This window comes from Bubalus bubalis, chromosome 1 (genome assembly GCF_019923935.1).
Source record: "Bubalus bubalis isolate 160015118507 breed Murrah chromosome 1, NDDB_SH_1, whole genome shotgun sequence".
In the NCBI taxonomy this organism is placed as follows: domain Eukaryota; kingdom Metazoa; phylum Chordata; class Mammalia; order Artiodactyla; family Bovidae; genus Bubalus; species Bubalus bubalis.
This window is the reverse complement of record NC_059157.1, coordinates 157686912-157713489: the sequence shown is the minus strand read 5'-3', so window position 1 is coordinate 157713489 and position 26578 is coordinate 157686912. Positions and strand designations below refer to the sequence as shown.

At 38.7% G+C, this 26578-nt stretch overlaps 1 pseudogene; it reads left to right on the top strand.

Annotated features, from left to right (window-relative positions):
• Positions 1-10954: 10954 nt before the first annotated feature.
• Positions 10955-11485, top strand: LOC102400728 (annotated as a pseudogene).
• Positions 11486-26578: the final 15093 nt, after the last annotated feature.

Sequence of the window (26578 nt, the reverse complement as noted above, 5' to 3'; positions counted from 1 at the left end):
TGACATCACGTAGTATGTGGTGGCATTCCCTCTCTTTTGACCTCTGAGGAGCCTTTCTGCACAGGTGTAGCTGGGGAAGTCCTGACTTCAAGAATGAGGAATAGAATATGTGGCCTTTTATCTCTTATCTGGTCATGGCCCAGCCTCTTCCATCATCTTGCTTTTATGAAGTTTCTATCCACAGGGGAGAAACTTTTCGGCCTGAGGCCCATCTATCTCCTGCCTCAACATGTTTCTATAAGTATTGGGGGAAAATCCATGAGCAATATGATTGGTAGTTGTGAATTAGAATTAGGTAGACGTGAACATCCTTGGTTTTTGTTTTAGCAATTTTCAATTGTTTTTCAACATATTCATATCACAAAATAAGGGAAAATGCAGGTTTTTGATTCCTAGGTTAATGGTCCTTCAATATACTATGCAGCTAACAGAAAGGCATTAGGGAAAAAAACAAAGATTCAGAATTTAGGATTGGCACAAAGAAACTATTTTTGGTGTAAATAAGCAAATAACAGAAGTTGGCTTCTACAAGTATGTACTGAAAAATACAGGGGAAAATATAGAGGAAATAACTTACACTAGATTTAGACCCTAGTACCAATTTTTAAAATGAAAACTTCATTTTACACCTCTGCATTTCACAAACTCACACACGGAGAAACATGAGGTCATCAGTTCTTGGAAACAAAGTAAATCTGTGGTTTACCTCACAAGGTCTCTCACTGGTTCCTGTTATCACTGGCAACAGAGGTGGTGTTGGAAGGCCACTATGAAATCAAGAATTCACACAATCTGAAACTGCTTATGTCAGGTCTTTCTTCAGGGTGAAAATAATATTCAACAATTTGCAGCGTATGCTTACCACATCTGCACCCATTTTGGGTCAATTTTTTTTAAAAAGAAAAGAAAGTGCTGGAAAAAAATAAGCTACCCATTCAAAAGTAAAAACAGGGAAAGCCAGCTGCATACAAATATTACAGATTGTGCTGATGAGATCCATGGATGGGCAGAAAGAGCTGTTTCAGGAAAATAAAATCTAACTTCTGAACAGAAAAGGCTCAGAACATAGATGGACAAAAGTACTTCTTCTAGCAAAAGCAATTTCTAGGAGTTAAGTGAAGATATTTTCATTTCATCCAAAAAGGATTCTCAAAAGAATATTTCTTTTTCATATGGGTTGATTGATTATTGATAGGCTGGTTTATGGACTGCCCCATCCCATTCTGTTTTTTTAAAGAAAATGTAGAAAAGCACAATGAAGCAAAGATTAAAAAATCACTCATAATCACATTACTCAATAATACCACTATTAAATTTTCACTGATGGTTGGAACTTCACCAATAATTTTTCATGGTCATCAGTAAGTTGTAGGAAAGAATTTTCTAGTAAACTTTCTTCCAAAACACATATATTAATTCTTTCTTTAATCAAAGCTCTCCCATTTTTAATCAGCAAGACAATACTCAAGATAGAATCTGGTGTGTTCCTTAGTTGTTCAACCTGTTTAATGACTTACATTTGTTCCATTTGTACTAGGTGAGTGGACTGAGGCACAATTATGCCAGAATAGAGGTAGATCTGAATGTTAGAGAGGTCTCAGTGCGCCGGAGTTTCTCTCAGAGACATGAATAAGGAAGACACAAGAGTCTTGAAACTTTCCTCAGTGGTTCAAATGACAAACCACCCAAGCCTGCAACTGGTTACCCTTCTTTACTGTCTGTTCATGAGGTCAGAGCTCCAGGTTTGATTTCAGCATGGACAGAATACTTTTCTGTTTCCTCAAAGCCATAGACAACATTGTTCACTGGTTGTGTCTCAGAGAATGTCATTCATTCATGAATGAAGAGATTGGGAAAGATAGTCTAGAGATGTGTTGGAAAGATAGTCTAGAGATGTAGAGTAATCCTAACAGGAAGCCGACCCTATTGACACCTATTGCATCTCTGGCACGTTATCTACATCATTTCATGTTGTCATAACAGTACTTGTATAGAATGATTATTATGATGCTTAGATGAAAAAATGAGACTCAGTCAGATTAATAAGTAACCCAAGATCATACTATTAATATGTGAAAAAACCAGAATTCAAAACTCCAAATCCATACCTTTCCCACTCTAACATCCTGCCTGATTAGTCAGAACAATCTTTAAGTTTACTGTTTTTTAAATCACAGATGAATAAGAATGTTTTCACCTATTTAAATACTTAAATATATGACACAGTGACTCTAAAATGTGTAAGGTCTTGTGATGCGAAATGATCAAAGTCCCTATAGGACTTTTAGTAAAACAAATAAACCTCATATCTATATGCTGTTTATGTGAAAATAAACCTCTCCTCATATGGTGAAAAGTAAAAGGAAGAAAATAAATGGGAATGTGATATATAAACTATTAAACACTGTGAACACATAAAATACTATTGTCTGCCAAGTTCTCAAGGACATAGCTGATTTTAAAAAATCATCTGCAAACAATAAGCATTGAGAGTGCAATCCCAAAAAATATAGGTTTCTTCTAAACTATCTAGAGAACATGTCTTTTGAATCCTTGTTCAGTCACTAAACACACAGCTGTTTATTGAATTCTTCAGTGTCTTGACCATGAGTCTGTACAGATGCAAATCTCTGCTTCACTTTTGTGAGATTTCCACAAGTAATCTGTCTGTAAACCTATTTAGGAATATAAGTAGAGCACATCGAGCAGCTCGGATTGTCATCAGTCAGTGCTGTATGATATGAAATAATGCCTACCCCAATCTCGCCACTGGCTAAGCAGGAAACAGCTTTCTACATTCCCCTCACTGGACCTCTGGATATGTAGATGGGCAGCAGATGTAAGTGTCATGGCAACAGAACTGCTAACTTAGTGGATAGCATGAAGTATCCAGAGGAGCTGAAAATGGCCATGATTGCTGATTTCTTTCAATAACACTAATAAGAGTCCTGGGACAAACCATAGGCTATAACTAAAGATCTATATAAAGATTATATAAATGTATTATATAAATTTAAAATTAATATGAAGATTTATATAAAGTTGGATTTTATAAGAGTTGACTGACATTTTCTTAAAAATTGCCCAATGTACTGACCCTATGAAATTGCTGGGAAAATCACATGAAACTAAATTTAAGCATAATTAATAGCATGCCTTTGGAAAAATAATTTTTAAAAAAAAGAGGAGTAAGGAAATAAAGAAAGAGATGCATAAAGACAAGGAGGGAATGGACAAGGAAAAGAAAATGAGAAAGCGGAAAAGGGAGGAAGAGGGAATAAACTGCAGACAAACTGAATTTTATCACTGTTGGTAGAGCTCCTGTCATGTGCAAGGACCTGCGTGAAGTACTTGGGAAGCTACAGAGAGATGAAATCTGTCCACTCAACAAATTCAACAAATATTTAAGCTAGGGGAAAGGAGCCCATTTTAGTATGCCATATCACTTGGAAATAAATCTAAGATTACTTAAATGAGAAATAAATCAGAAGTGGACTTCAAAAGCATCCTTCTTATTTAAACATTTATTAGAAGTTTTATGCTGGGAAATATTGAATGATGCTGAAAAAGATTGAAGGCAGGAGGAGAAGGGGATGACAGAGGATGAGATGGTTGGCTGGCATCACCGACTTGATGGACATGAGTTTGAACAAGCTCCAGCAGTTGGTGATGGACAGGGAAGCCTGGCGTGCTGCAGTCCATGGGATCGCAAAGAGTCAGACACAACTGAGCAACTGAATTGATACTGATTCTGATAGAAGTTTTAATTTTTTTGAAGAAGAGAACTTGTTCTTTGATTGGGTGGTGGCTGTTATCTGTGACCAATAGGACTGGGTCCAGATCCATTGCCCACAGAGAACCATTTCATTACCTGGCAACAAAGGGTCCTACATCACACGGGCAATTTAGTGGTGATAGCAATTTCTCAGGTTTTCTGATTTTAGCATGATATGACATAGGATCAAGTAAGCTGTAGTTCCACACACTTGAGTTCTAAAACTTAGCTATGTCACTAATTTGTTGTTATTGTTTAGTGACTAAGTCATGTCTGACTCTTTTGAGACCCCATGGAGCCCGCTCAGCTCCTCTGTCCATGGAATTCTCCAGGCAAGAATACTGGAGTGTGTTGCCACTTCCTTTTACAGGGGATCTTCCTGACCCAAGATCGAACCTGAGTTGCCTGAACTGGCAGGCATTGGCAGACAGATTCTTTACCACTGAGCCACCAGGGACGTATGTCAATAATTAGCCTAGACATAATCAGAGTAGATGCTCCAGTACATTTTTTGATTGTTGTTTGTTTAACAAATTTTGACTCAGTATATATGCCTCAAATAAATACAAATACTATCTTGAAAAAAATTCCCAAAGAATTATATTTGAAAACAACAGGAACATTTAATTCTTAGATCTTTTTTACTTTGAGTATATGAATGTGAATGTATTGCAACAGAGAGGCTTAACACCTGGGTGAATCAAAAATCAATATTGTGAATATGAAAGAGTAACTGGCTAAGTGAACTTCATCAACTTGCTCCTGTATCTTGACCATATCCAAAAAACTGCCAGCTAAGTCCTGAAACCTAAGTAGAGCCACTGTTTTAAAGAATCACTACTATAAAACCAGTAGAATTGTATGAAAAATGACACTGCTTTAGTCCACTAGTTTTCGAATGAAGCATACAACTCTGTTTTGACTAAACAAAGTTCAAGAATTTACGCCTTTGTTCTTGCCAAGATTTATTCAAAATACATTTTCAGTGCCACTGGGAATGAAGCTTTATCTGGAAAAGACAATAACTGGTACTATAAATAATAAACAATGAGTATATATTGTCAGGGAACACCTCAAATAATTCTCTATAAATCAAAAGGACATGTAATTCAATTCATGACATGCATATTTTAACTTGCTTCATTCAAAAGCATATTTTTATTAAAAATGCTATGGTCACTTTAGTCAAATGCCACTTGTGTCTACCTTTAGTTAGATATTGGTTTATGTACCTGAGAGGACAACATTTTTCAAGTGTTAAAAGAAGGCAAGGGTTACAAATGACATATAATACTTTTTATGCACAAAGAGAGAAGGGAGGTGAGATATTGTGGGAGGTACTTCTGTCCATTAAAGAGCATTATTCATGAAAAAAAAAAGTATTACATAATCAGAAGAAACAATTCTAGGAATAAGCACTTTAATAGCAAGCTACACAACAGTTCTAAATATTCTAGGGCAAATAAGCACAGAGAAATGAGGACCAGAGGGAGTATTTGTCCCTTTGCACAGGCTTACATACACTTGACTTCAGAGAAGGCCCAGTTCCTCACCTCCTAGTAACAGCCTCTGCCGAGCTGAGTTCAGTTCAGTCACTCAGCCGTCCCTGAATCTTTGCAATGCCATGGACTGCAGCATGCCAGGCCTCCCTGTCCATCACCAACTCCCAGAGCTTACTCAAATTCATGACCATTGAGTCGATGATGCCATCCAACCATCTCATCCTCTGTTATCCCCTTCTGCTCCTGCTTTCAATCTATCCCAGCATCACGGTCTTTTCAAATGAGTCAGTTCTTCGCATCAGGTGGCCGCAGTATTGGAGTTTCAGTTTCAGCATCAGTCCTTCCAGTGAATGTTCAGGACTGATTTCCTTTAGGATGAACTGGTTGGATTGCCCTGCAATCCAACGGACTCTCAAAATCTTCTCCAACACCACAGTTCAAAAGTATCAATTCTTCAGTGCAAAGCTTTCTTTACACTCCAACTCTCACATCTATAAATGACTACAGGAAAAACCATGGCTTTGACTAGACAAACCTTTGTTGGCAAAGCAATGTCTCTTCTTTTTAATATGCTGTCTAGGTTGGTCATAACTTCTCTTCCAAGGAGCAAGCATCTTTTAATTTCATGGCTGAAGTTGCAGTCACCATCTGCAGAGATTTTGGAGCCCCCCAAAATAAAGTCTACCACTGTTTCTACGGTTTCTGCATCTATTTGCCATGAAGTGATGGGACCAGATGCCATGATCTTCGTTTTCTGAATGTTGAGCTTTAAGCCCACTTTTTCACTATCCTCTTTCACTTTCAACAAGAGGCTCTTTAGTGCTTTATCCCTTTCTGCCTTAAGGGTGGTGTCATTTGCATATCTGAGGTTATTGATATTTCTCTGGGAAATCTTGATTCCAGCTTGTGTTTCATCCAGTCCCGCATTACTCATGATGTACTCTGCATATAAGTTAAATAAGCAGGGTGACAATATACAGCCTTGACGTACTCCTTTCTCAATTTGGAACCAGTCTGTTGTTCCATGTCCTGTTCTAACTGTTGTTTCTTGACCTGCATACAGATTTCTCAGGAGGCAGGTCAGGTGGTCTGGTATTCTCATCTCTTGAAGAATTTTCCACAGTTTATTGTGATCCACACAGTCAAAGGCTTTGGCATAGTCGATAAAGCAGAAGTAGATGTTTTTCTGAAACTCTCCTGCTTTTTCAATGATTCAACGGATGTTGGCAATATGATTTCTGGTTCCTCTGCCATTTCTAAATCCAGCTTGAACATCTGGAAGTCACGGTTCATGTACTTTTGAAACCTGGCTTGGAGAATTTTCAGAACTACTTTGCTAGCATGTGAAATGAGTGCAATTCTGTGGTAGTTTGAGCATTCTTTGGCATTGCCTTTCTATGGGATTGGAATGAAAACTGACCTATTCCAGTCCTGTGGCCACTGCTGAATTTTCCAAATTTGCTGGCATATTGAGGGCAGCACTTTCACAGCATCATCTTTCAGGATTTGAAATAGCTCAACTGGAATTCCATAACTTCCACCAGCTTTGTTCGTGGTGATGCTTCCTAAGAGCCACTTGACTACACATTCCAGGATGTCTGGCTCTAGGTGAGTGATCACACCATCCTGATTATCTGGGTCATGAAGATCGTTTTTGTATAGTTCTTCTGTGTATTCTTGCCACCTCTTCTTAATATCTTCTGCTTCTGTTAGGCCCATACCATTTCTGTCCTTTATTGAACCCATGTTTGCATGAAATTTTCCCTTGGTATTTCTATATTTCTTGCGGAGATCCCTAGTCTTTCCCATTCTATATTTTTCCTCTCTTTCTTTGCACTGATCACTGAGGAAGTCTTTCTTATCTCTCCTTGCTATTCCTTGGAACTCTGCAATCAAATGGGTATATCTTTCCTTTCCTCCTTTGCCTTTTGCGTTTCTTCTTTTCTCAGCTATTTGTAAGGCCTCCTCAGACAACCATTTTGCCTTTTTGCATTTCTTTTTCTTGGGGATGGTCTTGATCACTGCCTCCTGTACAATGTCATGAACCTCCGTTTATAGTTCTTTAGGCACTCTATCAGGTCTAATCCCTTGAATCTATTTGTCACTTCCACTGTATAATCGTGAGGGATTTGATTTAGGTCATATCTGAATGGTCAGTGGTTTTCCCTACTTTCTTTAATTTAAGTATGAATTTGGCAATAAGGAGCTCATGATTTGAGCCACAGTCAGCTCCCAGTCTTGTTTTTACTGACTATATAGAGCTTCTCCATTTTGGCTGCAAAGAATATAACCAATCTGATTTTGGTATTGACCATCTGGTGATGTCCATGTGTAGAATCTTCTCTTGTGTTGTTGGAAGAGGGTGTTTGCTTTGACCAGTGCATTCTCTTGGCAAAACTCTGTTAGCCTTTGTCCTGCTTCATTCTGTACTCCAAGGTCAAATTTGCGTGTTACTCCAGGTGTTTCTTACTTGCTACTTTTGCATTCCAGTCCCCTATAATGAAAAGGATATCTTTTTTGGCTGTTAGTTCTAGAAGGTCTTGTAAGTACTCATAGAACCATTCAACTTCTTCAGCATTACTGATTGGAATGCTTCTTCAACATTACTGGTTGGAACATAGACTTGGATTACTATGATACTGAATGGTTTGCCTTGGAAATGAGCAGAGATCATTCTGGCATTTTTGAGATTGTATCCAAGTACTGAATTTTGGACTCTCTTGTTGACTATGATGGCTCTTCCATTTCTTCCAAGGGATTCTTACCCACAGTAGTAGATGTAATGGTCATGTGAGTTTAATTCACCCATTCCAGTCGATTTTAGTTCACTGATTCCTAAAATGTCTATGTTCACTCTTGCCATCTATTTGACCACTTCCAATTTGCCTGGATTCATGGACCTAACATTCCAGGTTCCTATGCATTATTGCTCTTTACAGCATCAGACTTTTCTTCCATCACCAGTCACAACCACAACTGGGTGTTGTTTTTGCTTTGACTCCGTCTCTTCATTCTTTCTGGAATTAGTTCTCCACTGATCTCCTGTAGCATATTGGGCACCTACCTACCTGGAGAGTTCATCTTTCAGTGTCCTATCTTTTTGCCTTTTCATACTTTCATGGGGTTTTCAGGGCAAGAATACTGAACTGGTTTGCCATTCCCTTCTCCAGTGGACCACATTTTGTCAGAACTCTCTGCCATAATCCGTCCATCTTTGTTGGCCCTACATGGCATGGCTCATTGTTTCATTGAATTAGACAAGGCTGTGGTCATGTGATCAGATTGGTTAATTTTCTGTGATTGTGGCTTTCATTCTGTCTTTCCTCTGACTGAGAAGGATAAGAGGCTTTTGGAAGCTTCCTGATGGGAGAGACTGACTGAGGGGGGAAGTGGGTCTTGTTCTGATAGGCAGAGCCATGCTGAGTAAATCTTTAATCCAATTTTTTATTGAAGGGCTGGGCTGTCTTCCCTCCCTTTATTTGACCTGAGGCCAAACTATGGTGGAGGTAATTAAGAAAATGTTGACCTCCTTCAAAAGGTCCCAAGCATGCACTGCTACACTCAAAGCTCCCACCGCTGACCCATCTCCATGGGAGACTCCTGGACTCTCACGGGCAAGTCTGGGTCAGTCTCTTGTGGGGTCACTGCTCCTTTCTCCTGGATCCTAGTGTGCACAAGATTCTGTTTGTGCCCTCCAAGAGTCTGTTTCCCCAGTTCAGTGTAAGTTCTGGCAACTCTATGGTGGGTTAATGGTGACCTCCTCCAGGAGGGTTTATACCATACCCAAGTCTGCACCCAGAGCCCCTGCCCCTGCAGCAGTCCATTGCTGCAGAACTCAAACACAGTTCTTTCTCAATCTCTGTGTGGTCTCTGGGTCCCGGTGCACACAAAGTATGTTTGAGCTCTCTGAGTGTCTCTGGCAGGCATGGGGTTTGATTCTAAATGCATTTTTGCCCCTCCTACCATCTTGCTGGGGCCTCTCCTTTGCCCTTGGATGTGGGGTAAAGGAGAAGCCCAATGCTATAAACTTGAGGCAGCCCAGGGACCTTCAGCCACTGCTCCCTGTCTAAGACTTTTAGTATCACTCCTAGTTGCCTAGCAAGTTTTCACCTGAGAAAAAGAAAAAAATATTAAACACTAAGCTTGTCACTACAGTGGCAAGGCCTATTTTTAATCATTTTAAATACAGATAGATGGTCTTGTTTGGTTCATGATGATGATAATGATAGAATGCTTTGTATGTATTTTACTATTTTATCCTTGAATTAATTTCTTCCCAATTTATTTTAGTTCAATTCAGTCAAAATATGTTTATGAAGCATCTCCTTTCCTCCAGGCCCTGTACAAAGACTTGGTCAATGGCATGTATTCTACTAACTACAGAACAAGGAGATCAAACCATACACCATCAGTGTGCAGATAATGCTATTGGGACAGTAGGGAGGAACTAGGACTGTTAGGATGGAGAGAGGAAACAAAGGAGGCATTAAATCTAGGACATTAGAGAGAGAAGGAAAGGGACAAAAAGCAGAGGAGTGTGAAAGTGCACATATGTCGACACACTAGTGAATGGAAAGAAGTTAGATTAAAAACTTAGTTATGAGCCATACTATGAAATGAAAATTCATGAATGTCAAGCTGAGGGATTCACACTTTATTTTTCCTATGTAAAAGGTGAGAGGGCTGAGGAGGAGGAGAGTGAGTTATGAAACTAGTATTCACCATATTTTTTAACTTTAAACTTAACTTTTTTTTAGAGAGAGACATTTAAGATTCACAATAAAATTCAGGGAAAGACATAGAGATTTCCCATACTCCTTCTGTCCCAACACATGCATACCCTTCCCCATGGTCACCACCCTCCCACAGTTACTCTCCTGACCCCCTACCCCAATGACCACTGATCATTTTACTGTCTCCATAGTTTTACCTTTTCCAGAATGTCATATTCATAGTTGAAATCATATGGTATCCTTTTCATGTTGGCTTCTTTCACTTAGAAATATGCATTTAATTTTCCTTCATGTCCTTTCATGACTTCATAGCTCATTTATTTTTAGCGCTGAATATTAGTTCACTGTCTGGATATATCACAGTTTTTTTTTTTTTTTTTTAATCCATTCACCTACTAAAGGATAACTTGGTTGCTTCCAATCTTGGCAATGGTGAAAGCAGCTATAAATATGTCTGCAAATTTTTGCGTAGACATAAATTTTCCACTTTTTTGAGTAAATACCAAAGAGTGCAATTGCTGGGTCATATGGTGGACAGTCACCATCTTTTACTGATTCTAGGATGTACATTTTTTACAATTCTAGCATCAGAATGTATCTTTCAATTTACAGAGTCCTATAGTGGGGATTGTTACATAATTGTATTGCCAGTACCAACAGCTTGTATTTTCTTCCTTGTGCATTTACAGAAATGATATATAATAAAAATCTGGCCAAATAAATTTAAAAGTGTCTTTAGATAGAAAAAGTCTAATAAGAAAGAATTATTTTGTAGCCTTTTTAAACTTGGTGATACATAAAATAACTATGTGGTAGTCTGCTTTTAATATATATGGGTCACAATATTAAGTGCTTAAACAAGGAGGTGATGCAATCAAAATTATTTTTAAATATTTGTTCTTAGCATTCTCCTGTGAAATACTAAAGAATATACTCGGGTCCTCTTTCGCCCTCCTGCGGCTCCCCTAGTCCGCGCCTGCACCGAGGCCGAGGCCCTGAGGTGGCCGAACGTGCCGCTGCGGGAGTCGGCGCTTGGAGGACCCAAGAATATCTAAAGCCACGGGGAAAATGGTGGAAAATTCACCGTCGCCGTTGCCAGAAAGAGCGATTTATGGCTTTGTTCTTTTCTTAAGCTCCCAATTTGGCTTCATACTGTATCTTGTGTGGGCTTTTATTCCTGAATCTTGGCTAAACTCCTTAGGCTTAACTTATTGGCCTCAAAAGTAATGGGCTGTTGCTCTGCCTGTGTATCTCCTCATTACCGTAGTCATCGGTTACGTCCTCTTATTTGGAATAAACATGATGAGTACCTCTCCACTTGACTCCATTCATAATACCACAGATAACTATGCCGAAAACCAACAGCACAAGAAAGACCAATAAGAGGCCATCCCAGCACTAAGAGATATTCCTATTAGTGAAGTAAACCAAATGTTCTTTCTTGAAGCCAAGTAACTTTACACCAAGAACTTAATTATATGTGAACTAATAACAAACATTTATATATTAATAACTAATAACAAAATATTAAAAACTAATAAAAATATATATAACAAACATTATATATATTATAAATTTTTGACATAAAGTTTTCAATGGTAAAATAATAATAATAATAATAAATAAAGAATATATTCAGGAGGAGTGGAGTCCAGTGACAAAGCTGGAGGCTATTTATATACTGTATATATATAGTATTATGGGGGTTCCTTGGAGATTGGCTAAAAAAGAATCCACCTGCAATGCGGGAGACCCTGGTTCGATTCCTGGGTTGAGAAGTTCTCCTGGAGAAGGGATAGGCTACCCACCCGGTATTCTTGGGCTTTCCTGGTGGCTCAGGCAGTAAAGAATCCACCTGCAATGCAGGAGACCTGGGTTCGATCCCTGAGTTGGGAAGATTCCCCTGGATGGGGACCTGGCAACCCACTCCAGTATTCTTTCGTAGAGAATCCCAGGGACATTGGAGCCTGGAGGGCTGCAGTCCATGGGGTCACAAAGAGTCAGACATGACTTAGCAACTAAGCACACACAGTATTATGAGAAATATATATATATATGTAGTATATAGTATATATATTTGTATAGCATAGTATACAGGACCTTCGCTGGTGACTCAGATGATAAAGCATCTGCCTACAATGTAGGAGACCCAGGTTTGATCCCTGGGTCAGGAAGATCCCCTGGAGAATAGTGGCAATCCACTCCATTATTTTTGCCTAGAGAATCCCATGGACAGAGGAGCTGGTGGACTATAGTCTATGGGGTTGTAAAGAGTTGGGCACGACTAAGGGACTAACACTTTCACTTTCATATAGTTACTATATATGTGATATACTAATATATGTGGTATACTATATATATGGAAAAGGGAATGACAACCCATTCCAACATTCTTGCTTGGGAAATCCCATGGACAGAGGAGCCTGGAGGGCTGCAGTCCATGGGGCTGCAAAAGAGTTGGACAAGATTTATGACAAAGCAGCAATATATATTTTATATATATATATATATATACACACACAGCACACAACAGTATAGACAAGAAAATATGGGATATGAGCCATGGAAGTGGCATTAGACATTCAAGAAAGTCAAGATTCATTTTAAATATACACTTATTGATAATAAGTATCCATCTGGATGTGATCTGATGAGGGAGAAGGACTTAGAAGTAACTTTCTGTTTGTGGGTTTTTGCCTTTTTTTTTTAACTGTTGTCTCCATTTCCTATTCAATCAAATCAAAGTTCTGGTGTAGGGACATAATTTTGTAAATAACCAACTGCTAAAAAAAGAAAACAAAATATCCTTTTCCCTTTGGCATTGTAAGCAGACTTCTTAAACCTCCAATGAATATGAGATGTCATTTCGGTCTATCTACATAGTCATCATGACCTTGACAGTGACCTGTAGTTAACACCGAGCATCTGATACATAAAACCACCCATCTAGACAATGGGCGGAGCTGTCAGCTCAAATTTCCCAGGAGATAACCCCTGCCTCAAAGATACTAGGAAAAACTGTGGAACATCTGTGTCATCTCCAGGTCCATTCTGTATTTATTTGAAGGGCTAACATCATGGTCTTCATCATACCTGACTCATTTTCACTTACCTAACTCTTTAACAAACAAGCTTCCTAATTTATCTAAACTTCTGCTCCATTCTCTTAATTATTATTTAGCCATTCATGTTTTGACATTAAAATTTATCTAGCAACATTCACCATAACTTTCTTCCAAATTTTTATTTGAGGCCCCAACATTTTAGGTTAACTCATACTGGCCTTATTGCACACTATCCCGCTCCCCCACTCCTCAACTAAAGATAAAAGCAGAATCCTGCGCATATGACCGGAGAAGGCAATGGCACCCCATTCCAGTACTCTTGCCTGGAAAATCCCATGGATGGAGGAGCCTGGTAGGCTGCATTCCATGGGGTCGCTGAGAGTCAGACATGACTGAGCGACTTCGCTTTCACTTTTCACTTTCACGCATTGCAGAAGGAAATGGCAACCCACTCCAGTATTCTTGCCTGGGGAATCCCAGGGACGGGGGAGCCTGGTGGGCTGCCATCCATGGGGTCACACAGAGTCGGACACCACTGAAGTGACTTAGCAGCAGCAGCAGCGCATATGACAGACTCATTGGATTTTTAGAGTAGCACATAAGTGAATGAATATGTAATTTATTGTGCATAGCAGGACATTTTAGAGTAAAGGAGAACATTACTAATAATTACACGGAAACAGTACACACAATCCTGCTCAGGATGAAAGGTCATATTATTTATAAGGCCCTGGGTGATCTGGCCTCTGACGAGATGCCCAGTTTTATTTCTATGTGTTATCTTTTTTTTAAATTCTTTTTTGAAAAATCAAATTCTGACAACTACTTTCCAATGGTTCACTTTTTGGTCAAGTCCTCTCAGCTGAAAAGCAAAATGTTTGGTTAAATTAATTTAGTAGAAGGCAATGGCACCCCACTCCAGTACTCTTGCCTGGAAAATCCTATGGATGGAGGAGCCTGGTGGGCTGCAGTCCATGGGGTCGCTAAGAGTCGGACACGACTGAACGACTTCCCTTTCAATTTTCACTTTTCACTTTCACGCATTGAAGAAGGAAATGGCAACCCACTCCAGTGTTCTTGCCTGGAGAATCCCAGGGACAGGGGAGCCTGATGGGCGGCCGTCTATGGGGTCGCACAGAGTCGGACACGACTGAAGCGACTTAGCAGCAGCAGCAGAAGCAGCATTATAATCTAATATTCCTAAAACAGAATTGGAATGATAAGGTTGTAGTAACATTACCCTGGGCATGTGCCAGAAATATTGTTAGTAGGATTCCAAAAAAGTTCTGTGCCCCAAGAAGATGAAAAAACTCAAGCTAAGTGAGTTTAAAGTGGTTCTCTAACTACAAGCCTCTTTAAAACTACTACTTGTTAATCTCCAAGAGAGTGGTGAACTATAGTATGTGAGTGCTAAGTTCCTTCAGTCATATCCAACTCTTTTGCAACCTTATGGACCATAGCCTACCAGGCTCCTCTGTCCATGGGATTCTCCAGGTGAAAATACTGGAGTGGTTAGCCATTCTCTTCCCCAGGGGATCTTCCAGACCCACATCTCTTATGTCTCTTGCATTGGCAGGTGGGTTCTTTACCACTAGTGCCATCTGGAATGCCCCTATGATAGTTTCTCCAATTTATGAGAGCCTGAAAAGGAGATTAATGTTCTTCTGTTCTGTGAAACACTTTTAGAGAAATTCTGTTCAGGAAAAAAATTTATTTATCTCCATTTAATAAGCTAAAGTTTTTTTGTTTATTTTCATAGTTAATGCTTTAATACTTATTCATAACCCTGAAGTAGTAGTTTAAGCTGAGTTGAGAGTAATTAATTCCCTTTCCAATTTACTTCTGTGCCTTGGTATTGCTATGATTAGGTTTGAACAGATATATAAATGTAGCAGTGAGACTTGTAGGATACAAAAATCACTGATTTGGTGTTTTGTGGGTAAGAATCTCTCCAATTCCATAAACTATGACAGTCTAAAGAATTTATAGCTTTCCCTTCAAACTCCCTTTAATAACCAGCTTCCCCTTTAACAACATGTTGTGAATAGACTGAAACCAACCTGGATGTTTCCTTTCTTGGTAATCAGGAGACAAGTCCTGCTCTCTCTTTGTTTGATAAGACTATCAGGATGTGAAAAATAAATCTTGGCAGAGTTATTGAGATAAATCCTCAAACGAAACTCAGATAGATTACATGTAAAATTAGTAACTGCATATCCTTTTGAGAAAAATAGAAAAACAAATTTAAAAGAACACAGTAAAAATTTTAGAACCTGCCATTAAAGACAATTTTTTTAATGAAAATTTAGAAACATTGTCTCTCAGAGTATGATTTCTGAAAAGGCCATACTTTAAACATGGCTCTCTTTTGATAAGTGGGTAAGTTATTTCATTCTGCCTTGGAATTTTAAAATAATGTTCCATGTCATCTGATAAAACAGCGAAACCAGAAAAGGACCCCGGGAAGAGATTTATTAGTACCTTGTTTATTTTCCTTTGTTTTTTGGCCAAAAACTTACAAAACATTTTAATTATGATTAATCTTTAATTATAATTCTTTTAGAATGTACTTCCAAACATACACATATTGACCACTAAATATCACAATCATCTATATAACATATCAGAAATACTCAGCTTTATGAGGTTAAGATGCCAAATGTTACCACCTTATTTGGAGAAGTCATATTAAAAGTATATTCATTTCTCCATTTGTTTCTAAGAGAACACACAATTGTAGTGGCCAAGACTTCAGACTTAAGGTATACCTGGATTTAAATCCTAGTTCTATCACTGAATACTGTGACATTCTAAACACCTCTTACACCTCACCTGCTAAATGAGATGCTAGGAATGACTCACTTATAAGCTTCTTATAAGAATTCAATAAACAGAAATATGTAAAAATTTTTGGCTTAAGTTCTGGTATATAGTAAATAAATGTCACTATTAAACAGAATTAGTACATATAAATACTTTCTATTAGTAGTTTGAGTTGGCATGGTATGTACCAAGATTCTAGCTTTCTAATCATTTAGTATTTAGCATGTCTGTTTCCACATAGCAGAAATGCATCTGTGCTATCATGCATTTTCTAAGTCACTATATACAAGAATCAAGTTTTTACTAGCTTTTCTTATCTTTCTCTTCACCTCTTTCTTCTACTCTCTTGTACTTTCCACTTTTTCTCCTTCCTGGGATTGTAGTTTTGAAAATTAAACACCTGTTGCCATTGAAAGAAAATCCTATAGAGATAAGAAGTCTAAATAAAGTGAGGGTTAAGAGTATGCCTGTCAGTATTTCCAGGACCCAAAGATTGTTACCCTTACCACCACCATACTCTAACATCACTCCAGAAAAACAAACTTATGTGAATGTTACAACCAGTCAACATTAGCACCTCCTTCCATGGAACCATGCATTAATTGGCTAAGGCTGCCATAATGATATGGCAGATATCCAGACTAGTGGCAGTACTAGAGAAATGTATTTTCTTACAGTTCCAGGGGCTGAAATCCAAAATCATGGTGCCATCAGGGTTGGTTTCTGGTGAGAGCTCTCTCCCTGGCTTGAAGATGGTTGCCTTCTCGCTGTGTGTTCACCTGGTCTTTCTTCTGTGCTTATGTACAAAGACAGAGAGAGTTCTCTGGGGTGTCTCTTCATCATCTTATAAGGACATCAGTCTTATCAGGACATTAGTTTTATCAGAATAGGGCTAACACTTATGACCTCACTTAACCTTAATTACCTCCTTAAGGCCCTTTCTCCAAATTCAGTCACCTTGGAGATTAAGACTTCAGCGTAGGAACTGAAGGAGTTTTAACACAATTCAGTCCATAACAATCCTGCTTTTTTCTATTACCATGAGGACTTGTAAACCCCTTCCTCCTCCTATATTTAAGCATCTTGAAAGGAGAAGCGGAAGAGGAAAAGGCTCATCCAGAGAAGAAGGAAATGATCGTAGATAGCTGAAGTGGTTTCAAATAATATATTTATTTTTCACACGTTTTCAGATTAAAACATCAGGGTTGTTTTTTTGTTTTTGTTTTTTTTAATTCAACACTAATTTCTCATCTGTTTTCTTTCATTCTGATGAACATGTATAGGACCTTCCTGGCTTTCTTAAAACACCTGTCACCTCCTTCCTGGCAATATTTAGCTGCTTCAGTCCAGTTCAGTCACTCAGTCGTGTCCGACTCTTTGCGACCCCATGAATCATAGCACACCAGGCCTCCCTGTCCATCACCAATTCCTGGAGTTTACTCAAACTCATGTCCATCGAGTCGGTGATGCCATCCAGCCATCTCATCCTCTGTTGTCCCCTTCTCCTCCTGCCCCAAATCCCTCCCAGCATCAGGGTCTTTTCCAATGAGTCAACTCTTCACATCAGGTGGCCAAAGTACTGGAGTTTCAGCTTAGCATCAGTCCTTCCAGTGAACACCCAGAACTGATCTCCTTTAGAATGAACTGGTTGGATCTCCTCGCAGTCCCTCCAAGGGACTCTCAAGAGTTTTCTCCAACACCACAATTCAAAAGCATCAATTCTTTGGCGCTCAGCTTTCTTCACAGTCCAACTCTCACATCCATACATGACTAATGGAAAAACCATAGCCTTGACTAGACGGACCTTTGTTGGCAAAGTAATGTCTCTGCTTTTGAATATGCTATCTAGGTTGATAATAACTTTCCTTCCAAGGAGTAAGCGTCTTTTAATTTCATGACTGCAGTCACCATCTGCAGTGATTTTGGAGCCCCAAAAAATAAAGTCTGACAGTGTTTCCACTGTTTCCCCATCTATTTCCCATGAAGTGATGGGACCGGATGCCATGATCTTTGTTTTCTGAATGTTGAGCTTTAAGCCAACTTTTTCACTATCCTCTTTCACTTTCCTCAAGAGGCTTTTTAGTTCCTCTTCACTTTCTGCCATAAGGGTGGTATCATCTGCATATCTGAGGTTATTGATATTTCTCCTGGCAATCTTGATTCCAGCTTGTGCTTCCAGCCCAGCGTTTCTCATGATGTACTCTGCATATAAGTTAAATAAGGAGGGTGACAATATACAGCAATATACACTTTAGTTGCTTACAGGTCCCATTTTAAAAATTAAATATAGAATTGTCTTGAAAGTGGGATCTGTGTCCAGTTATTTTTTTCCTGATAATAATTAACACAGTGTTTAATATGGTGTTTCAGAAAGCAATTTTTTTTCAGAAAACAGTTTTTCATTTTTTCAATAATTTTTAGTTCAATGGCTAGAAAAACTAGGCCACTACTGCTTGATTAGAATTTCCTATTAAATAATAATAATTATGAAATAAATTTATGAATAAATTCATATAAGTGTGAAATTAAAAAGTTGAAAAACTTAATGTAAGACTCTTTTAACCCAACCTTTTAGGTATTTATAAAATGCATTTAAAATTTACCATCATTCCTGCCATACATATTAGCAAGTTTATAACTCAGAAATATTTTTATTTTTATTCTGCTTGTACAAAATTTAACAAGCTAATACCTTCCATGATATGTTTCACAATGAGAGAAAAATTCAACTTTAATTGCTCGAGCACTATTCCTGACATATTTTCATTGAATAGCAAATGCTAGTACAGTTTACAGAAATTCTACATATTACCAGAGAGCAAATTCCTTGAGGACAGGAACTGGTTTTGTTTTATTAATATATTTAGTTGTCATAGTCCCAAAATGTTGTCTTGAATTTAGCAGTTGTTCTAAAATATTTATAGCATAGAAAAAACAGAACTACTTGTATTGGAGGGGCTTCCTGGGTAGCTCACATGGTAAAGACTCTGCCTGTAATGCAGGAGACTCAGCTGCAATTCCTGGGTCAGGAAGATCCCCTGGAGAAGGGCGTGGCAACCCACTCCAGTAATTTTGCTTGGAGAGTTCCATGGCCAGAGGAACCTGGCGGGCTACAGTCCATGGGGTCACATGGAGTCAGACATGACTGAGGAACTAACACACACACACACACACACACACACACACACTCACACACACACATATTGGAAATGTTGCTTAATACAAGATGAGCTCTGAATAACTGTTCTCACTTCTTTTTATTTTCTTTTTAAGTTAAAATATAGATGATTTTTTAGTTTCAGGTGTGATACATAATAATTTGGCATTCACGTATGAAATGATCACCATGATAATAAGTCTAGTACGATCTGTCCCTATATAAAGTTATTACAATATTGTTGACCACATTTCTTATGCTGTATATTACATCCCTATGGCTTTTAATTATAAAACAGGAAGTTTACTCCTTTTAATCCATTTCACTTACTCTATTCCATTGTGTGTGTGTGTGTGTGTGTGTGTGTATACCATATCATTATCCATTTGCCTATCGATGGTCACTCAGGTTGCTTCATATCTTTGCTATCATATATAATGGTGTGATGAACATTGAAATGTTTATATCTTCTCAAATTAGTGTTTTTGCTTTCTTTGGGTAAATACCCAGAAGTAAAATTGCTAGATCGGGCTTCCCTGGTGGCCCAGTGAGTAAAGAATCCACCTGCTAATGCAGAAGACCTGGGTTTGATCCATGGGTCAGGAAGATCCCCTGAAGAAGGGAATGGCAGCCCACTCCAGTATTCTTGCCTAGAGAATTCCATGGACAGAGGAGCCTGGTCAGCTACAGTCCATGGGGTCTCAAAGAGTTGGATGCAACTGAAGTGACTGAGCATGCACAGAAAGTTATTTGGCTTCCCTGGTGGCTCAGATGGTAAAGAATCCACCTGCAATTCAGGAGACCCAGGTTCAATCCCTAGGTTGGGATGGTATCCTGGAGAGGGAAATGGCTACCCATTACAGTATTCTTGCCTGGAGAATCCCATGGACAGAGGAGCCTGATGGATTACAATCCATGGGGTTGGAAAGAGTCGGATGCAACTGAGAAACTGAGCACACACAAATTCTTATATGTGTGAGGTGGTATCTCACTGTGGTTTTGATTTGCATTTCCCTAAGGTCTGTCTAGTCAAGGCTATGGTTTTTCCAGTGGTCATGTATAGATGTGAGAGTTGGACTGTGAAGAAAGCTGAGCGCCGAAGAATTGATGCTTTGAAACTGTGGTGTTGGAGAAGACTCCTGAGAGTCCCTTGGAGGGACTACAAGGAGATCCAACCAGTCCATTCTGAAGGAGAACAGCCCTGGGATTTCTTTGGAAGGAATGATGCTAAAGCTGAAACTCCAGTCCTTTGGCCACCTCATGTGAAGAGTTGACTCATTGGAAAAGACTCTGATGCTGGGAGGGACTGGGGGCAGGAGGAGAAAGGGACGACAGAGGATGAGATGGCTGGATGGCATCACTGACTCGATGGACATGAGTTTGAGTGAACTCTGGGAGTTGGTGATGGACAGGGAAGCCTGGCATGCTGCGATTCATAGGGTCGCAAAGAGTTGGACATGACTGAGTGACTGAACTGAACTGAATGATTAGGGGTGCTGAGAATCTTTTCATGTATCTGTGGCTATCTGTATATCTTACCTGAAAAAATGCTTATTTAGTTCCTCTGCTCATTTTTAAAACTGAGTTGTTTGGGGTTTTTTTTGATGTTGAGTTGTTGAGCTCCTTGTATATTTTGGATTTTAATTCCTCATCAGATATATTGTTTGTAAATATATTCTCCTATTGAAGAGGCTACATTTTTGTTTTGTTTGCACTTTTCTTTAATGTGAAGAAAGGTTTTTAGTTTGATGGAGTCCCATTTGTTTGTTTGTTTGTTTTCTTTTGTTTCCCTTGTGTGGGGAGATAGACATTGTTAAGCAAGGAAATATTGCTAAGACCAATGTCAAGGAGCATATCACCTATGGTTCCTTCTAGAAGTTTTACAGATTAATGTCTAAAATTTAAGTTAAATGTGTCTTTAATGCATTTTTAGTTTATTTTTGTATATGGTATGAGTATGTGTGTGTGTGCTCAGTCATGTCTGACTATATGGTATGAGAAAGTAGTCCAATTTGATTCTTCTGCATATAGCCATCCAGTTTTCCCAACACAATTTATTGAAAATCCAGTCTTTTCCCATTGTATATTCTTGCCTACTTTGCCATAGATTAATTGACCATATTAGTGTGAGTTTATTCCTGGGCTGTCTATTCAGTTGAATTGATCTTGATGTCTTGTTTGGTGCCTGTACTGTAGTATTTGTATAACTGTAGCTTTGTAGTTTAATTTAAAATCAATGAGCATGATATTTCTAATTTTGTTCTTCTTTCTTAAGATTGGCTAACATGGTTCCATACAAATTTTGGAATTATTTGTTCAACTTCTGTGAAAAATGCCTTTGGTATTTGGATGGTTATCTGCGTGGTATAGCTATCCATTGTTTCATCTTCAACTTATTTCATCAATGTTATAGTTTTGAGTACAGGCCTTTTTGGTTAGATGTATCCTTAGATATTTCAATCTTTTTGGTATAATTTTGACTTATACTTTTGACTACTTCATTGTTAGTGTATAGGAATGCAACAAACTTGTGTATGTTAATTTTATATCATGTGCAACTTCACTGAATCTATTTATTAGTTCTAATACTTTTATATAGTATCATGCTATCTGCAAACTGTGACAGTTTTACTTCATTTCCAATTTGGATTTTTTTTTTCTTTTGGTCTCATTGCTGTGACTAGGACTTTTAATACTGTGTAGAATAAAAGTGGTGACATTGGCATCCTTGTCTTCTTCCTTGGAAAGGAGGTTTTCAGGTATTTTTACCATTGAGTATGATGTTGGCTGTAGATTCGCCATACCTCACCTTTATTATGTTGAGGTATGTCCTCTTGATACCCACTTTGATGAAACTTTTATTGTAAATGAATGTTGAATTTTGTCAAATATTTTTCTGAATCTATTGAGATGATCATATAGTTTCTATTGCTCAATTTTTTAATGTAGTGTATCATATTGTTTAATTTGTGAATACTGAACTATCCTTGTATCCCTGGAACAAATCCAACTTGATCATAGTGTATTATTCTTTTAAGGTATTGTTGAATTTCATTTGCTAATATTTCATTATGGATTTTTGCATCTATATTCATCAGGCATATTATATTGGCCTTTAATTTTCTGTTTTTTCTTGTGCCACTGGGAAGCCCATGTGAAAAGAATGCATATTTTACTGCTTTGGGATGAAATGTTCTATAGATACCTATTAAGGCCATTTGGTGTAGTGTGTCATTTAAGACCAGTATTTCTTTACAGATCATCTTCTGTCTGGATGATCTGTCGTTTGATGTAAGTGAGGTGTTAAATTTTCCTACTAATACTGTGTCAGTTTCTCTCTTTATATTTGTTAAAACTTGCTTTATGCATTTAGGTGCTCCTATGTTGGGTACATGCATATTTATAATTCTTATATCTGTTTATTGGATTGATCCCTTGATCATTATGTAATGTCCATCTTTGTCTATTGTTACAGTCTTTGTTCTAATATCTATTTTCTCTGAATTAAGTATTGCTACCTCAGCTGTCTTGCATGAAATATCTTTTGTATCCCTTCACTTTCAGTCTGTGCATCACTAGGTCACAAGTGAGTCTCTTGCTGCTGCTGCTGCTAAGTCGCTTCAGTCGTGTCCAACTCTGTGCGACCCCATAGACGGCAGCCCACCAGGCTCCCCCATCCCTGGGATTCTCCAGGCAAGAACACTGGAGTGGGTTGCCATTTCCTTCTCCAATGCATGAAAGTGAAAAGTGAAAGTGAAGTCACTCAGTCGTGTCTGACTCTTAGTGATCCCATGGACTGCAGCCTACCAGGTTCCTCCATCCATGGGATTTTCCAGGCAAGAGTACTGGAGCGGGGTGCCATTTCCTTCTCCGAGTGTGTCTCTTATAAGCAGCATATATGGGGGTGTTATTTTTTTATTCATTTAGCCATGCTGTCTTTTCAATAGAACATTTAGTCCTACATTTAATTTTTGGTAGGTATGTACTTATTGCCACTTTTTAAATTACTTTCTGGTTGCTTTTGTAGTTCCTTTTTGTTTTTTCTTTTGCTGTTCCTTGTCATTGTCTTTGAGTGTTAGATTTGAATTCCTTTCTCTTTGTGTGTGTGTCTGTATGTATTTATTATAGCTTTTTGGTTTGTGGTCCCCATGAGGTACATATATAGCAATAAATACATCCATATATATATGTATATACACATACATATACATATACATATATAAACAATTATAAGTATATATACTTTTCAGTTGAGCTTCCTAGGTGGCACTAGTGGTAAAGAACCTGTCTGCCAATGCAAGAGACACAGATTTGATCCCTGGGTCTGGAAGTTCCCTGGAGAAGGACATGGCAAGCCACTCCAGTGTTCTTGCCTAGAGAATCCCATGGACAGAGGAGCCTGGCAGGCTACAGTCCATAGGGTCACACAGAGTCAGACACAACTGCAGCAACTGAGCATGTGCACAAACACAATTTCAAGCTGGTGACCCCTTCAATTTAAATGGATTCTAACCACCCTTCGTTTTTTACTCTCCCTTCCAGGTTTGATGCTTTTCATATCATATTTTACGTCTTTTAGTTTTCTGTATCCCCTTAACTACTAATTGTGGATATAGCTGATTTTACTACTTTTATCTTCTAACCTTCCTCATAGCTTTGTAAGTGGTTGATCTGCTACATTTGCATACGTTTGCTTTTACCAATGAGAATCTTCCTTTTGTAATTTTCATATTTCCATTTATGGTCTTTTCTGTTTAGAGAAGTCCCTTTAATATTTCTTATAAAGCTGGCTTAGTGCTACTGAAATTTTTTGAGTTTGCTTAACCCTCGGGAGAAGGCAATGGCACTCCACTCTGGTACTCTTGCCTGGAAAATCCCATGGACGGAGGAGCCTGGTAGGCTGCAGTCCATGGGGTCGCTAAGAGTCAGACACGACTGAGCGACTTCACTTTCACTTTTCACTTTCATGCATTGGAGAAGGAAATGGGAACCCACCGCAGTGTTCCTGCCTGGAGAACCCCAGGGACGGGGGTGCCCGGCGGGCTACCGTCTACGGGGTCGCACAGAGTTGGACATAACTGAAGTGACTTAGCAGCAGCAGCAGCAGCAACACTCTATCTCATCTTCAAGTCTGAATGACAGCCTTGATGGGTATAAGGGGTTGTTTTTTCTGTTTTGTTTTGTTTTACTTTCATCACTTTGAACATTTTGTGCCATTCCCTTCTGGCCTACAAGTTTTTTGAGCAAAGCTAGCTGATAATCTTACAGGAGTTCCCTCGTACATAACTAGCAGTTTTTATCTTCCTGCTTTTAAGGTTCTCTCTTTGCCTTTTATTTTTGCCATTTTAATTATAATGTGTCTTGGTGTAGACCTTTTTGGTTTTGTCTTGTTTGAGATTCTCTGTGTTTCCTGAACCTGAATATCTTCCTCCTTTTTCTGCCTCTCTAAAATGTTAGCAAAGCTTTTAGCTACTATTTCTTTAAATAAGCTCTTTGCCCTTTTCTTTCTGTCTCTCTCTTCACCTTCTGACACTCCTCCTCATAATGCAAATGTTATTACGTGTGACATTGTACCAAGATCTCTTATTCTCATTTATTTTAGTTCTTTTTCTTTTTCTCTCTCTCTCTTCAGCTCAGATGATTTCCACTAGTTTGTCTTCCATTTTGCTGATCCATTCCTCTGTACCGTCTAATCTACTGCTTTTGTGTCTTACTGTGTATTTTTTTTTAATCTCATTTACTGTATTCTTCAGCTCTATCTAGCTCTTTTTTTATATTTCTTAACATTTTGTTAAAATTATCACTATTTGCATCAATTCTTCTCCCAACTTTGTTGCACATCTTTATGATCATTACCTTGAACCCTTTAGCAAGTAAATCACTTATCTTCACTTTGCTTAGTTCTTCTTCTGAGGTTTTGCTTTTTCCTTCATTTAGAACATATTCCTCTGTTTCCTCATTTCCCCCTAATTCTCTGTATTTATTTCTATTTATTAGATAGGTTAGTTACATGTCCTACTTAGAGAAGTTAACATTTCCTAATCTTAGCATATGTAGGAAATATGCTATAGGCCCCAGCAGCACACTTCCCTTTAATCACCAGAGCTATACGCTCTGTGGCACTCCCTATGTGAATTGCATGGGCCCTTCTATGATGGACATATCTGGAGTTGGTGCCAACCTGCCAGTGGGAAGGGGCAGTTCTCTAAGCAGTTGGCTACAAGGTTTGGTGGGTGTTGGGACTGGTGCTGGCCCACTGATGGGTGGGAAAGCCCCCAGCATTAATAGGCTGCACAAGAAGACTCCAAAATGGCACTTGTCAACACCAGCTTCTTCACGGTACCACAAACTTCCCCAAACGACTGTCTCCAACATCTGTGTTCTCAGAGGGAGTACCAATTTCCTGTCACTTTGCCAGGAGTCTCTCCAAGATCAGTAAAGAGCTTCAGATTATTGCTTCTGTGCTGGGACTCAGCATATGTGAGAGTTTGCATGTGCCCTTTAAGAGCAGAGTCTCTGTTTCATAAAGCCCTCCATCTCTCCTGCATGGAAGCAGTCTGACCTTCAGAGCCAGACATTATAGGGGCTCCTCTTTCCCTTGCAGGGGCCCCAAGCCAACTGCCTGATGTGGCACTCAGACTCCTGATTCTCGGGGGCACACTCTGCATTAGTGATTACCCCTCCTATTTGTGGTTTGCCTGCCAGAGTGTAGGTCTAGGCTGCATCACATCTTTGCCCTCCTACCTATCTTGCTATGGTTCCTTCTTTATAACTTCAGCTGTGGAAAATCTTTCTGCTAGTCTTCAGGCCATTCTCATGGATAGCTACTCTATAACAGTTGTAATTTTGGTGTGTCCATGGCAGGAGGTGAGCTCAGGGTCTTACTACTCTGCACTGCTGGCCACATCCTCCTTCACTTTCCTCTAACAGATTACCTCTATTATTAGTATAGGTTGTTCAATACAATAGCCATTAGCAATATGTGAGTATTTAACACTTAAAATACAGCCAGTCCATATTGAGACTAGCCATATTTTAAGTGTTGCAAGTAAAAGTGAGAGGTGTCATAAGCATAAAATATTCACCAAACTTCAAAAATTTAGTACCAATAAAAGCAAGATTTTTATTAATAATGTAAAAAATTGATTACATGTTGAATTGTTAATTTTTTTTACATACTGGATTAATAAAATGGGCCTCCCTTTCAGCTCAGTGATAAAGAATCTGCCTGCCAGTTCAAGAGAGGCAGGTTTGATCCCTGGGTCAGGAAGATCCTCTGGAGGAGGAAATGGCAACCCACTCCAGTATTCTTGCCTGGAGAATCCCATGGACAGAGGAGCCTGGTAGGCTACAGTCCATGGAGTCACAAAGAGTCAGACACAATTTAGAAACTGAGCGCACACACACACACACACACACACACATATCAAAATATTATTAAATTAATTTCACATTTTTCCCTTTTTTTAATGGAATTACTAGAAAATTTTAAATCTCACAGGTGATTGGCAGTATATTTTTAA